The 14,561-nt window shown below is 38.1% G+C and overlaps 1 long non-coding RNA gene across 1 annotated transcript in view; it reads right to left on the bottom strand.

Annotated features, from left to right (window-relative positions):
* Positions 1–10,582: 10,582 nt before the first annotated feature.
* The window catches only part of LOC129644962 (uncharacterized), a 51,818-nt gene continuing 47,839 nt past the window's right edge, over positions 10,583–14,561 (bottom strand). The window contains exon 3 of the long non-coding RNA XR_008711089.1: positions 10,583–10,789. This is a non-coding gene — a long non-coding RNA (uncharacterized LOC129644962). The remainder of the gene's footprint in view (positions 10,790–14,561) is intronic.

The raw sequence follows: 14,561 nt of genomic DNA, 5'->3' as shown, positions 1-14,561 counted from the left end.
GTATGAAAGTTATATTTTACCCAAAAGTAATTAAGACTCTTATTTTTTTAAAGAGTACCTCTAATTTACTGGGTAAGATATATTACATAACATTCTAAAATAGAACCAAGGAGTTATATTACTTACATCTAAAAGAAGAATAGGATTAAAAATAATTTCTCTATCATACCTTGTAATAAACCATATTGGAAAAGAATATGAAAAAGAATATATATGTTCTATATAATATATATAAGAATATATATATAAATGAATCACTCTGCCGTACACCAGAAACTAACACAACATTGTAAATCAACTATACTTCAATAAAAGAAATAATTACATTAAATAAATAATTTTTTCAGAGAAGTTTATCAAAGGTAAAATCCCATTCTGTACAGTGAGACATATTCTGCAGTGAGGCTTTTACGAGCTTCATAGCTTTCTTAATCAGGAAGAGAGTAGCAAGATCAATGTTAAGTCTAGTTTTAAACCATATGATGTTGTTTGTTGATGTTTTTTAATCACTAAGTCATGTCTTACTCTTTGCAACCCCATGGAGTGTAGCACTCCAGGCTCTTCTGTCTATGGGGTTTTCCAGGCAAAAATATTGGAGTGGGTTGCCATTTCCTTCTCTGGGGGATCTTCTCAACCAAGGGATCAAACCTGCAACTCCTGTGTCGGTAGGCAGATTCTTTACTGCTGAGCCACTAGGGAAGCCCTTTTTAAACCATGTAGAAAATCCCTAATGAGAGATAGGTCTAATTTACAGGCACAACTGCTTTGGGGTTTGTTTGGTAATTTACTATTATGCTGAGCAATTACCACAGTAAAGCTGTGATCACATGATACATTTATACCCATGAAAGTGTGAAAGTGTTAGTTGCTTAGCTGTGTCCAACTCTTTGTGACCCCATGGACTGTAACTGGTCAGGCTCCTCTGTCTGTGGAATTTTCCAGGAAGGAATACTGGAGAGGATAGCCATTCTCTTCTCCACAGGATCTTCCCATCCCAGTGATCAAACCCAGACCTCCTGCATTGCAGGCAGATTCTTTACCATCTGAGCCACCAGGGAAGCAATTACACCCATACTACACCCAAAACTAAAGATCATAAAACTAACATTATGGAAATCTACCAAGGAAAGCCACAAAGGTCAAAGTTGAAGCCATCTATCAGCCTCAGAAATTCTATGTTTCTACTTGGTTCTGTGTTTAAATAAACCATCAAGTATATTAGCATAGAATAGTGGAGTTCAGAAATATACCTAGTTCCTGTCTCACCCATTCATGTTGTGAACATGTTCTGGGAACACCAACATTCTCTTAGCACAATACAAACTAGGATTCATTGCCATCAAATATACTGTAAAATTTCCAGTTGATTTTCCAATTGAATTGCCACAGAATTATTTCTTGATTTAATATATTTTAGTTTAATATATTTTTTGTATTTGATTTTCTTATTTGTAGGAAACCAAATGCTTAAAATATATTCAGACTATATTTGAGAATTAACTCAAAGTGCTGAACAAATTTCAATTTGATAAATTTATTTCTTTCTTAAAAAAGACCCCAAAGTACACATCCAATCCCATCTGCTCCTGACAAATGTTTGTACAAGGCATCAATGTTAATTCTCTGAAACTTTTTAGTAAAATTATACATTAGACCATTTTGTCCACCATTATAATGGACTCACAATGAAGGTCATTCTGGAACTATCAGAAGGTTAAGGAAAGAATAAATCTCCAGTATGCTACTGGAGAAGAGCAGAGAAATAAGCTCCAGAAGGAATAAAGAGATGTAGCCAAAGCAAAAACAATGCCCAGTTGTGGATGTGACTGGTGATGGAAGTAAAGTTTGATGCTGTAAAGAGCAGTATTGCATAGGAACCCGGAATGTTAGGTCTGTGAATCAAGGTAAATTGGAAAATTCTTAAAGAGATAAGAATACCAGACCACCTTACCTACCTCCTGTGAAATCTGTGTGCAGGTCAAGAAGCAACAGTTAAAACTGTACATGGAACAACAGACTGATTCCAAATTGGGAAAGGAGTACGTCAAGGCTGTATGTTGTCACCCTGCTTATTTAACTTCTATGCAAAATACATCATGCAAAATGCCAGCTGGATGAAGCACAAGCTGGAATCAAGACTGCCAGGAGAAATATCAATAACCTCAGATATGCACATGACATCACCCTTATGGCAGAAAGTGAAGAGGAGATGAAGAGTCTCTCGATGAAGGTAAAAGAGGAGAGTGAAAAAGCTGGCTTAAAACTCAACGTTCAAAAATTGAAGATCATGGCATCTGGTCCCATCACTTCATGGCAAATAGATGGGGAAACAATGGAAACAGTGAAAGACTATTTTCTTGGGCTTCAAAATCACTGCAGAAGGTGACTGCAGCCATGAAATTAAAAGATGCTTGCTTCTTGGAAGAGAAGCTATGACAAACCTAGACAGCATATTAAAAAGCAGAGGCATTACTTTGCCAACAAAGGTCTGTCTAGTCAAAGCTATGATTTTTCTGGTAGTCATATAAGGATATGAGAGTTGGACCATAAAGAAAGCTGGGCGCCAAAGAATTGATGCTTTTGAACTGTGGTGTTGAAGAAGACTCTGGAGAGTCCCTTTGACAGCAAGGAGATCAAACCAGTCAATCCTAAAGGAAATCAATCCTGAATATTCATTGGAAGGACAGATGCTGAAGCTGAAGCTCCCAATACTTTGGGCACCTGATGCAAAGAGCCAACTCATTGGAAAAGACCCTGATTCTGGGAAAGATTGAAGGCAGGAGGAGAAGGGGATGACAGAGGACGAGATGGTTTGGTAGCATCACCAACTCAATGGACATGAGTTTGAGCAAGCTCTGGGAGATGGTGAAGGACAGGGAAGCCTAGCTTGCTGCAGTCCATGGGGTTGCAAAGAGTCGGACACAACTGAGCGAATGAACAACAACAGCAATTTAATTCCATTCCAATGTTTTATTATTGAAGTATAGTTCATTTACAGTGTTGTGTTATTAATAGTTTCAGGTGTACAGGATAGTGATTCAGTATATTTGCAGATTATAATTCCATTATAGGTTATTATATGATAATGGGTAGAATTCCCTTTGCTATACTGTGTATCCTTTTTGCTTATCTATTTTATATATAGTAATTTGTACCTCTTAATTCCATACCCCTGATTTCTTCCTCTCCCCTTCCTTCTCCTATTTGGTAATTACAAATTTGTTTTCTATATCTGTGAGCCTCTTTCTTTTTTGCATATACTTTGATTTGAATAATTTTTAAATTCTACATATAAGTGATATATATAATATAGTACTTTTCTTTGTCTGACATTTCACCAAGCATAATATTCTCTAGGTCCATCCACTTTGCTGCAAATGGCAGTATTTCATTCTTTTTATGGCTGAGTACTATCCCATTGTATGCCACATCTTCCGAACCCAGTTGTCTGTTGATGGACATGTGGATTGCTTCTGTGTCTTGGCTATTGTAAATAATGTTTCTAGAAAATAAGTACATTATCTTTTTTATTTAATTAGAGTTTTCATTTTTTTTCCCAGAAATATATCCAGGAGTGGAATTGCTGGATCATATGGTATTTCTATTATTAATTTTTTAGGGAACCTTCATACTGTTTCCACAGTGGCTTCACCAATTTCCATCCCCACCAACCGTGTACAAAGGTTCCCTTTTCTCCATGTCCTCTTCATCATTTGTCATTTGTAAGCTTTTGAATGAGAGCCATTCTCACAGCTGTGAGGTGATACCTCATGTAGCTTAGATTTGTGTTTCTTTAATAATTAGTGATGTTAAGTATCTTTTCATAAGCCTGTTAGCCACCTGTATGTCTTCTTTGGTAAAATATCCAAGTTTTCTACCCAGCTTTGCTTGGATTTTTGGATATCAAATTGTATGAGCTATTGATAAAAGCAAAATCTTTTTTAACTAGGCTCCATTTGTTTATTTTTGCTTTTATTTCTTTTGCCTTAGGAGACCGATTTAAGAAAATACTTCTAAGATTTAAATCAAAATGTGTTCTTATATTCTCTTCTAGGAGTTTTATGGTTTCAGGTTTTACGTTTGTCTTTAAACCATTTTGAATTTATTTTTGTATATAGTGTGAAGGAATGCTCTAATTTCATTGTTTTATATTTGGCTATATGGTTTCCCCAGTACCACTTATTGAAGAGATATCTTTTCTAATATATTCTTGTCTCCTTTGTAGTAGTGACCATCAGTGGGTGGGTTATTTCTAGGCTCTCTATTCTGTTCCATTAATTTATGTGTCTCTTTTTGTACCAGTACCATACTATTTTGATTACTGTGGCTTTGTACTAAAGTCTGGAAGAGTTATAACTCTGGCTGTGTTCTTTTTTTCTCAGAACTGCTTTGGCAATTTGGCATATTTTGTGCTTTCATATGAGTTTTAGGATGGTTTGTTCTAGTTCTGTGAAAAACATCATGAGTATTTTAATAGTGATTGCATTAAATCTATATACTAATTTTGGGATTATGGCCATATGAAGTGAAAGGCAAAAGCAGAAAGGAAAGATATATCCATTGGAATGCAGAGTTCCAAGGAATAGCAAGGAGAGATAAGAAAGCCTTTCTCAGTGATCAGTGCAAAGAAATAGAGGAAAACAATAGAATGGGAAAGGCTAGACATCCCTTCAAGAAAATTAATGAAACCAAGGGAACATTTCATGCAAAGATGGGCACAATAAAGTATAGAAATGGTAGGGACCTAACAGAAGCAGAAGATATTAAGATGAGGTGGCAAGAATACACAGAAGAACTATACAAAAAAGATTTTCATGACCCAGATAATCACGAAGGCATGATCACTCACCTAGAGCCAGACATCCTGGAATGTGAAGGCAAGTGGGCCTTAGGAAGTGTCACTACAAACAAAGCTAGTGGAGGTGATGGAATTCCAGTTGAGCTATTTCAGATCCTAAACGATGATGCTGTGAAAATGCTGCACTCAATATGCCAGCAAATTTGGAAAACTCAGCAGTGGCCATCGGATTGGAAAAGGTCAGTTTTCATTCCAGTCCCAAAGAAAGGCAATGCCAAAGAATGCTCAAACTACTGTACAATTGCACTCATCTCACACACCAATAATGTACTGCTCAAAATTCTCCAAGCCAGGCTTCACAGTATGTGAACCGTGAACTTCTGGATGTTCAAGCTTGATTTAGAAAAGGCAGAGGAACCAGAGATCAAATTGCCAACATCGATTGAATCATAGAAAAAGCAAGAGAGTTCCAGAAAAACATCTACTCCTGCATTATTGACTATGCCAAAACCTTTGACTGTGTGGATCACAACCAACTGGAAAATTCTTAAAGATATGGGAATACCAGACCACTTTACCTACCTCCTGAGAAATCTGTATGCAGGTCAGGAAGCAACAGTTAGAACTGGACATGCAACAACAGACTGGTTCCAAATCAGGAAAGGAGTACGGTCAAGGCTGTATATGGTCACCCTGCTTATTTAACTTCTACACAGAGTACATCATGAGAAACGCTGGACTAGATGAAGCAAGCACAAGCTGGAATCAAGATTGCCGGGAGAAATATCAATAACCTCAGATATGCACATGACCCCACCTTTATGGCAGAAAGCAAAGAAGAACTAAAGAGCCTCTTGATGAAAATGAAAGAGGAGAGTGAAAAAGTTGGCTTAAAATTCAACATTCAGAAAATGAAGATCATGACATCCCTTCATGGGAAATAGATGGGGAAACAATGGAAACAGTGACAGACTTCATTTTTGGGTGCTCCAAAATCACTGCAGATGGTGATTGCAGCCATGAAATTAAAAGACACTTGCCCCTGGGAAGAAAAGCTGTAACCAACCTTGAGAGCATATTAAAAAGCAGAGACATTACTTTGCCAACAAAGGCCCATCTAGTAAAAGCTATGATTTTTCCAGTAGTCATGTATGGATGTGAGAGTTGGACTATAAAGAAAGCTGAGTGACAAAGAATTGATTCTTTTGAACTGTGGTGTTGGAGAAGACTCTTGAGAGTCCCTTGGACTGCAAAGATATCCGACCAGTCCATCCTAAAGGAAATCAGTCCTGAATATTCATTGGAAGGACTGATGCTGAAGCTGAAGCTCCCAATACTTTGGCCACCTGATGCAAAGAATTGACTTATTTGAAAAGACCTTGATTCTGGGAAAGATTGAAGGCAGGAGGAGAAGGGGATGACAGAGGACAAAATAGTTGGATGGCCTCACTGACTCGATGGACATGAGTTTGAGCAAGCTCCGGGAGTTGGTGATGGACAGGAAAGCCTGGCGTGCTGCAGTCTATGTGGTCACAAAGAATTGGACACGACTGAGGGACTGAACTGAACTTAATTTTTGGGTTATGGCCATTTAATATTAATTCTTTCAGTCCAAGAGCAGAGTATATCCTTCCATTTCTTGGAATCATCTTCAATTTTCTTTCTCAGTGTTTTATAGTTTTCAAAATATGTGTAAGTCTTTCTCTTCAGTGGTTAAGTTTATTTCTAGGTATTTTTTTTATGCGACTTCAAACAGGATTGCTTTTTTACTTTCATAACGATGCCTACTCTTCCTGCTTCTATTTTACATAGTATTGAAAGTCCTAGCCACAGCAATCAGGTAAGAAAATTGAGCCCAAATTGAAAGGGAAGAGATAAAGCTGTCACTATTTGCAGATGATTTGATAAACACTGTGTGGAGAACACTTGGATTTCCTCAGTGGTTCAGCAGGCAAAGAATCTACCTGCAATGCAGCAGACACTGGAGTGAGGGTTCCATCCCTGGGTTGTGATGAGCAACTAAGCACACACATAGAGAATCCTAAAGTTTGTACCCAAAAACTATTGGAACTAACAAGTGAATTCAGCAAGGTTGCAGGATATAAGGTTGATATACAGAAATCTGTTGCATTGCATCCCAATTTTTACTCATTTTCTTTCTCACATTCCTTTCTAGTATTTCCTTTCCACCTCCAAGAAGGTTTTACTTGAAGAAGTAACTACAATGTCAGTGGAACATTGTAGTTAACTAGTCTCAGACATTTGTTTAACTCTGTTTCCTGATTTTATTTTAAAGTAAGAAAAATGGAATAAAAGGCTTTACATAAGTTAATTTAGCTTTTATTAGCCTTTCTTAGTCACATTCTGATGAACCCAGTTAAAAGTGTGGCTAAAAGCAAACAAAAGTTTCTCACATCATAGTGAACTCTTGGAACTGCGTGTTAAGGAGGAATTTGCATTATCTCCTATGCACCCTTTCTCTAAAAGCTTCTGGAAATGGGTTTTTATTTATGTAAGGAGTTAGCCAAGAAAGATGAAAGTCATGGGATACAAATAACAGGAGATCCAACTAAAGAAGCAAAGGAAATCCCCAGAATCATGCTGAAGGAGACACCAGAATGGCGTCTGTGATCAGATGTAGAGAGGACCTTGGAGTCCCAGTGAGCAACTTTTCTGGAGGGGAAGAAAGAAGATTGATAGAAATCTGAAGCAACTAAAATCTTTAAGTATGGTTTAGACCAGAGGTCAGCAAACTGCAGCGTGAGGGTCAAATCTACAATGACAGTATGGAGTAGTTGTGACAAGAGACCACAAAGTCTAAAGCACTAAAAGTATAAAAGATTTAAGGGTATTTATAGAAAGACTTTGCCAAAAAGGTTTTAGGTTGAATTAGCAATGCCGGAGAAGACAATGGCAACCCACTCCAGTTTTCTTGCCTGGAGAATCCCAGGGACGGGGGAACCTGGTGGGCTGCCGTCTATGGGTCACACAGAGTCAGACACAACTGAAGCTACTTAGCAGCAGCAGCAGCAGCAATGAATTCATTAGGAAACTAAGAGAAAGAAGATAAAGAGTGACAGTTGACTCCAGAGAAAACAGTTGTATAGAAAAAGAAAACAGTTTCCTATGTTTGAATTGCATTTTATACCTTAATGATGGTCTGGCTTCCTGGTGGCTCAGAGGGTAAAGCGTCTGCCTGCAATGCAGGAGACCCGGGTTCAATTCCTGGGTCAGGAAGATTCCTTGGAGAAGGAAATGGCAACCCACTCCAGTACTCTTGCCTGGAGAATCCCATGGACGGAGAAGCCTGGTAGGCTACAGTCCATGGGGTCGCAAAGAGTCAGACACGACTGTGCAAATATAAATATTGAATATTCATCTAAGCAAAAATTACAGTACTTGAGGAGGGTAGCTAGGGCTAGGGGAGAAGGGAGAGCTTAATCCTCATCATGCATAGTGAAAATTCGATAGAAAATGGCTAAATCTGAAAAATCAAGGAGTAACAGTTTTAAAAAGCATGTTGTTTAAACACATGATGCAAGAAAGTCAACTAAAGGAGGTAAAAGTGGTTGCTTCTGGGGAAGAGGAAAGAAAAAGAGTTGATACTGTTTTGTAAACAACCTAGTGCAATCCTTGGCTCTTAAATTATGTGCATATATCATTTCAAAAAGTTAACATTGAAAGTAAAGTAATTTGAGCCTGGCATAATATAAAAACCACTCATAAAACAACAGTCATTTCAGAAAGTTTTTCGCCCTGGTCGGTGTGCTATCCATGTGCATTCAATTCTCCCACTAATCCCAAGTAAGAACAATTATCCAAAATGACTAATTCACATGATCTTTGTATCCTAATGACAAACTTATTATTATATAACAATAGTTGAGTCCCACTGATTCTGTGAGACGTTCAGTATAATAGATTTCTGGGAATCATTTCCCCAAGAAGTCTCAGATAATACTGGAAGTTATTTGTTTGTGTTGACATTATAAGCTAGTATTTCTGAACTTCTCTTCCCACAAAATGAAAAAATAAAGAGAGCAAAGTCAGAAACACTCTAAGGTTATTATTGGTATAAAAGATAAAATTGTTTCATGCTATGTAACAAGAAATTTTAAAATATTGTATAAAAATGATACATACATTATAGACCAAGAAAGTACTTGCTGCAGCTATTCTTGTTCTCTTCTGACATTTAACAGGTTCATACAGTATTCTACACAACTAGACTGAATGCCAAGCTATAACCAAAGCGTTCTTGTTTTTCTTAAAAAATAGTTTGTAAGTTAGAATACTTTTTCCTGTAATTACTGCAGCTATTTGGCTTATACTTAGTACTTTTAGTTTTTACTTTGATAAGTTAATAATATGTACACTATTAAGACTGCCTTCAAGGAAAAGGGAAGACATTCCTATGCATGACCATGGATATTGCACAAAATCAAGCTTCTCTTTTGTTTGTGCATGTATAATTCAAACTACCAGTGTGTTTCATGTTCTCCAATTGTTCTAGCAATAATCTGGCCTTTTCATATTGCATCTAAGACTTGATTCATCAACTATGAGATCATTACTATTTGGGTGCCTGCATTCTAGAATGTTAGAGTGATAGAAAACAAAGACAATGAGTCTTGTGTTGAGAAACTTTTACAAGCACCAAGGAATGCATATAATATGAAAGAAGAGATGAGCTCATGCATAAAATGTATTAGTGTGAACTGAGGTATTGAAAATTGGTATGCCTTGATGTCAAATAAAGATCTTTATCTCCCTTGACTCTGAATATAAGGACTACAGGATTGAATGATGTGGTTACATTCATATGAAATCTAAATTTTTCAACTTTCAATACCTTTTGTTCAAAGTGACTACTGTAATCAAAAGAAAACATAGAAGAATCAGTGAGTGCTTTTTAAAGATGTATTTTGTATTGTTTTCAGTGGATTTTTTGAACTGCACCTACATAATATCAGAACATCAGGATGAAAATTGAATTCAGTCAACCAGAAATTTTTGATTACATTACCAAAAATACAGATGGAGGGTAGCAAAATTAAATCCTAAAGCTTCACAGAAAACTTCTATGTTTTATTTTTTGTCGCTACGCTGTCTACCGCCCTAGGCTCTCATTTAATAGCACTTCTCTGAATCTTTTTAACTTTGTACCCTCTCTTTCTTTGGAACTTCAAAGTTTTGGAGTGAGAGATTGCATTCCCTTTGTATTCCTTGAGAAAGTTAACAGAATTCTTGGTCTGCTTGTGTTTAGGCTATCTTTCTACTTCCCAAGATTGGTTTCACTCCTGAAATGTCTCCTCATATCTTTCCAGTCATAGGACACACCATTTTCTTCCTCCAACTCTAGATTAAAAAAGGAAAACCACTTAAAATAATATAATTATTTAAACCAACCAGCACCCTTCTTTCAAACAGGGAGGTTTCATAACATATGAGTCACCTAACTTGCCCCTGACTTTGGAATTTCTACAGTTTCAACTACTTCAACTGAATCATCTAATGTTGAACTTTATTCTCAATATCCTCCTTTCCTTGTTCCTTTCTTTTGACACCTTTGTTTTTTTGTCCCTTACTTTATTTATTTAATCCCTGGCTCCTGTGTGGTCCTTGTTTCCTCACTGATCAAAATCTTTTTCTTTTTTTAAGCTTTATTTGAAGTTACAATGCACTTAGTTGTATGTGTGTGTGTGTGTGTGTGTGTGTGTGTGTGTGTATATATATATATATATATATATAATTTTATTTAGTTAGTTATTTTTGGCTGTGCTGGGTCTTTGTTGCTGCACCTGGGCTGCCTTTAGTTGCAGCAAGCGGGGGCCACTCTCTAGTTGCAGTGTGAGGTTGTCTCATTGTGGTTGCTTCTCGTGTTGTGGAGCACAGCTCTAGGGCATGCAGGCTTCAGTAGTTGTGGCTTACAGGCTTAGTTGCCCTGGGCCATTTGGGATCTTCCAGAACCAGCGGTGGAGCAGGCATCCTCTGTATCAAAAGGAAAAGTCTTAACCACTGGATCATCAAGGAAACCCTGATCATCAGAATCCTTTGTTCATTAAATTGAATTATCTATTCAATACATATTGATTGACTTGCTTTGTGCAATGTACAATGAGGAATTTAGAAAATATAAAACATAGCTCCAAGGATCTCACACGTAATAAAGACAAGGCATATATACATAAGGCTAAAACACAGAGATGAATATGAGAGATACAGAAAATGTGAATTCTGAAGTAAAAGGGATTACTGGGATAGCAGGAAGCTTAGGTCATAGATGAAGAAATTTTCCAAGGAGAAACTGAAGCTGGATAGGTCTTGAAAATCCAAGATATGTGCAAGTTGGAGGTGAGTGGGGGAGCACAGAAAAGGAGAGCATTCCAAGGAGGAGACAACATGAATTGTATCAGGCACAGAAATCTAATAGGAAATATTTGTTTGATTAGAGCTTAGTCTGAATGAAAAGAACAGTTTTTTTTTTTTTTAAAGAGTAAATCCTTCCATTTTATTAAAAACCATTTTGTTAAAGCCATTTTACTGGTTTAAAGAGTTAGTAAGAATGTTTATCCATGTAAGATTCAGGGACTTCTGTCATGTGAAATAAATGAATAGCAAGAACAGGTATATGACTGGCACTTGAGGACTTCTGTTTTCTCTGTGAGGAAGGTGACAAGGTCATCTACTAAGAGTGAGGAGATAGGTATACTGTTAGGTGTTTGGGGACAAGATCATTATCACTTAAGATAATTCTTGTAATAATAATGACTTCTTAGCTGCAATGGCACCCCACTCCAGTACTCTTGCCTGGAAAATCCTATGGATGGAGGAGCCTAGTAGGCTGCAGTCCATGGGGTCGCTAAGAGTCAGACACGACTGAGCAACTTCACTTTCACTTTTCACTTTCATGCATTGGAGAAGGAAATGGCAACCCACTCCAGTGTTCTTGCCTGGAGAATCCCAGGGACGGGGGAGCCTGGTGGGCTGCCGTCTATGGGGTCGCACAGAGTCGGACACGACTGAAGTGACTTAACAGCAGATGATAGCTATTACTATCATATATACTCTTGACCATTCATAATCAGACCATAGTTCTTAAAAAGCATCTAATTCTTGCTACAGGCTTCCCAGGTGGCGTAGTGGTGGTAAAGAATCTGTCTGCCAAGCAGGAGATATGGGTTTAATCCCTGGGTCAGGAAGATCCCCTGGTGAAGAAAATGGCAACCCATTCCAGTATCCCTGAGAAATCCCGTGGACAGAGGAGCCTGACAGGCTATAGCCCATGGGGTTGCAAAGAGTAGGACTCAACTGAGCATACACACCGTTCTTGTTACAAAGTGTGAATTTAGTTTTCTCAACAAATTTTTCAAACAATTTTCTTTGGCAGGTCTAGAATTAAAGAAATTTTTCAATTACTATTAAGCATAATTTCCTTAACCAGATTGATCTTATTGGATTGATTATTAGATCTAAGTTTTTTTTACTCAAAATTGCACAATATAAGCAACCTTCCTTTGGAATTTTGTCTAGGCTTGTCTTTGCCCAGGTGCTCTGCAAGTTAACTTTCTCGTATTTTATCTCAGTGACTCTGAGAAAAGTGTGTGTGTGTGTGTTGTGTGATTTTTTGTTGTTGTTGCCGTCTATCTCTTTCCTTTTAAAATTAACTTTAAGATCCTTGAAATGAAGGTAATCCTCTGCATTGTTCAGTTCAGTTCAGTTGCTCAGCCGTGTCTGACTCTTTGCAACCCCATGAATTGCAGCACGCCAGGCCTCCCTGTCCATCACCAACTCCCGGAGTTCACTCAGACTCACATCCATCGAGTCAGTGATGCCATCCAGCCATTTCATCCTCTGTCATCCCCTTCTCCTCCTGCCCCCAATCCCTCCCAGCATCAGAGTCTTTTCCAATGAGTCAACTCTTCGCATGAGGTGGCCAAAGTACTGGAATTTCAGCTTTAGGATCATTCCTTCCAAAGAAATCCCAGGGCTGATCTCCTTCAGAATGGACTGGTTGGATCTCCTTGCAGCCCAAGGGACTCTCAAGAGTCTTCTCCAACACCACAGTTCAAAAGCATCAATTTTTCAGCACTCAGCTTTCTTCACAGTCCAACTCTCACATCCATACATGATCACTGGAAAAACCATAGCCTTGACTAGACGAACCTTTGTTGGCAAAGTAATGTCTCTGCTTTTGAATATGCTATCTAGGTTGGTCATAACTTTCCTTCCAAGGAGTAAGCGTCTTTTAATTTCATGGCTGCAGTCACCATCTGCAGTGATTTTGGAGCCCCAAAAAATAAAGTCTGACACTGTTTCCACTGTTTCCCCATCTATTTCCCATGAAGTGATGGGACCAGATGCCATGATCTTCGTTTTCTGAATGTTGAGCTTTAAGCCAACTTTTTCACTCTCCTCTTTCACTTTCTTTAAGAGGCTTTTTAGTTCTCTTCACTTTCTGCCATAAGGGTGGTGTCATCTGCATATCTGAGGTTATTGATATTTCTCCCGGCAATCTTGATTCCAGCTTGTGTTTCTTCCAGTCCAGCGTTTCTCATGTACTCTGCATATAAGTTAAATAAGCAGGGTGACAATATACAGCCTTGAAGTACTCCTTTTCCCATTTGGAACCAGTCTGTTGTTCCATGTCCAGTTCTAACTGTTGCTTCCTCCCCTGCATATAGGTTTCTCAAGAGGCAGGTCAGGTGGTCTGGTATTCCAATCTCTTTCAGAATTTTCCATAGTTTATTGTGATCCACACAGTCAAAGGCTTTGGCATAGTCAATAAAGCAGAAATAGATGTTTTTCTGGAACTCTCTTGCTTTTTCCATGATCCAGCAGATGTTGGCAATTTGATATCTGGTTCCTCTGCCTTTTCGAAAACCAGCTTGAACACCAGGAAGTTCATGGTTCACATATTGCTGAAGCCTAGCTTGGAGAATTTTGAGCATTACTTTACTAGCATGTGAGATGAGTGCAATTGTGTGGTAGTTTGAGCATTCTTTGGCATTGCCTTTCTTTGGGATTGGAATGAAAACTGACCTTTTCCTGTCCTGTGACCACTGCTGAGTTTTCCAAATTTGCTGGCATATTGAGTGCAGCACTTTCACAGCATCATCTTTCAGGACCTGGAACAGCTCAACTGGAATTCCATCACCTCCACTAGCTTTGTTCGTAGTGATGCTTTCTAAAGCCCACTTGACTTCACATTCCAGTATGTCTGGCTCTAGATCAGTGATCACACCATCGTGATTATCTGGGTCATGAAGATCTCTTTTGTACAGTTCTTCTGTGTATTCTTGCCATCTCTTCTTAATATCTTCTGCTTCTGTTAGGTCCCTACCATTTCTGTCCTTTATCGAGACCATCTTTGCATGAAATGTTCCCTTGGTATCTCTAATTTTCTGAAGAGATCTCTAGTCTTTCCCATTCTGTTGTTTTCCTCTATTTCTTTGCATTGATCGCTGAGAAAGGCTTTCTTATCTCTTCTTGCTATTCTTTGGAACTCTGCATTCAGATGTTTATATCTTTCCTTTTCTCCTTTGCTTTTCACTTCTCTTCTTTTCACAGCCATTTGTAAGGCCTCCCCAGACAACCATTTTGCTTTTTTGCATTTCTTTTCCATGGGGATGGTCTTGATCCCTGTCTCCTGTAAAATGTTATGAACTTCATTCCATAGTTCATCAGGCACTCTATCTATCAGAATGTGGTCCACTGGAGAAGGGAATGGCAAACCACTTCAGTATTCTTGCCTTGAGAACCC

The sequence above is a fragment of the Bubalus kerabau genome, chromosome 2 (genome assembly GCF_029407905.1).
Source record: "Bubalus kerabau isolate K-KA32 ecotype Philippines breed swamp buffalo chromosome 2, PCC_UOA_SB_1v2, whole genome shotgun sequence".
Classification (NCBI taxonomy): Eukaryota; Metazoa; Chordata; class Mammalia; order Artiodactyla; family Bovidae; genus Bubalus; species Bubalus kerabau.
This window is presented reverse-complemented; position numbering and strand designations above follow the sequence as displayed.